Below are 1972 nucleotides of genomic sequence, written 5' to 3'. Positions count from 1 at the left end.
TCTGGTTCAGCCCAGGATCTTTTGCCATGGTCTCTCCAGCGAAGTTCTTCTGTCTCTAGGCTCTGTGTAGGTTCTGTCTTCTAAGTTCTGTGTGTAGGTTCTGTGTTCTAAGTTCTGTGTTCTAAGTTCTGTCTTCTTACAACTGTATTTATACCAGTTGATTCCAATCCTATCAATCTCTATTACAAAGGTTAGGGCATTTCTTATCTCCATTCCAGGGAGTAAAGATTATGTAGCTTAAGCATGATTGTTCATAGTTAAAGTGATTAATTACCTGCCTGGCACTTAGTTAAGAGGTTTTATTCCCTCCCTAACTTCAGGGGAAAATCCCTACCTGGGGAAACAACCTTTCTCAGAGACCTTGGTTAAAATACATAGTGCCAAGAAGGTGAGCAAACATATTAAGAACAGTATGCCATATATGCCAGGTCCCTTGAAACAGCAAGCATGGACCGGCTCCCGGCACTGAGGCCTCTGCTGCTGAAAACAGGTATCTGGTTTGTTTGGGTTCTATAATTTTTTTTATATATATATTTTATTGATTTTTTACAGAGAAGAAGGGAGAGAGATAGAGAGTTAGAAACATCGATGAGAGAGAAACATCGATCAGCTGCCTCCTGCACACCTCCCAGTGGGGATGTACCCACAACCCAGGTACATGCCCTTGACCGGAATTGAACCTGGGACCCTTCAGTCCGCAGGCTGACGCTCTATCCACTGAGCCAAACCGGTTTCGGCTGGGTTCTATAATTGAAACAATGTATAACTCTAGCTCTGAGGTTCCGGCTCGCTGAAAGCAGGTGTCTGGGGTTTTGTTTAGCTTCTATTTTATTACAATGTTTCAAACTGCAGGCTCAGAGGCCGGCAAGGCAGGCGGGTAATGTTGGTTTCCTCCATCACTGAAGCCAGCAAGCCTCATGTTAGTTTCAAGCTGCCTGGCTCCTGGTCGCCATCTTGTCTGGCAGTTAATTTGCATATCACCCTGATTAGCCAATGGGAAGGGTAGCGGTCGTACGCTAATTACCATGTTTCTCTTTTATTAGATAGGATGAGCAAAAATAGATACAGAGGCAGAGCAACATTGAACAGACTGTCAAGCTACAGTAGGAATGCTGGGGAGGGTTGAAGGGTGGGAATGGGGGGATAAGAGATCAACCCGAAGGACTTCTTTGCATGCGTACGAGCATAACCAATGGACACAAGACACTGGGGGTCATGGGAGGCTAGGGGAGGGTCAAGGGGAGAAAAAAAAAGGAGACATATATAATACTCTTTGTAATACTTTAAGCAATAAAACAATGTTTTTTAAAAAAGCCCTGATTTTTGCTTGAACCCATGAACAATATTTGTAAATGTATACTCTCAGGTGCGGTTTTATGACTGTCTGTCACCCTCACTGGTCTGTGAAAGCTTTGGGTGATCAGAAATCATATCTATCAGTTTTTACTTCTTTGCTGCATGCCCAATACCAGCAGGGTGACTAGAAACTAATATTCTATTAACATATCTTAAATAAAAGTTTCCTATAATAATTCAAAAAATATGAATTCATTTAGAGAGTTATTATTATATATTTCTAAAATTATATATAATATATATATATATATTTCATTCTTTGTGGCTCCATCTTATTAAACATTGTAGTCTATTGCTAAATTTCTAGAAGTAAATGTTTCCTTATCATTTCTGTTTTCTTTATGCTTCCTTTGCCTCATTATTCCTTGCAATGAATTGCTCAGAGAAAGCAATGTTTGAGATCATGACCTTAAGTTTGTTGAAGTTTCTCAATTTAAAGCAAATCATCTTACATCCTCCTAAGGGCTGACAAACATTAATGCTGAAAACAAAGTGAATGGCTGCTTCCAAATAACACACTGTTCTTTGAGAAAGATCACTTAAAACATCAAATTCTTCTCATCCCCATTATCAGTTGTTCTGAAGTCTCCTTTGAGTCATTTATCTTTGTGATCAT

Source organism: Myotis myotis, unplaced genomic scaffold (assembly GCF_014108235.1).
Source record: "Myotis myotis isolate mMyoMyo1 unplaced genomic scaffold, mMyoMyo1.p scaffold_m19_p_2, whole genome shotgun sequence".
Taxonomy (NCBI): domain Eukaryota; kingdom Metazoa; phylum Chordata; class Mammalia; order Chiroptera; family Vespertilionidae; genus Myotis; species Myotis myotis.
The sequence above is the reverse complement of the archived record's forward strand: the minus strand, read 5'-3'. Positions refer to the sequence as shown.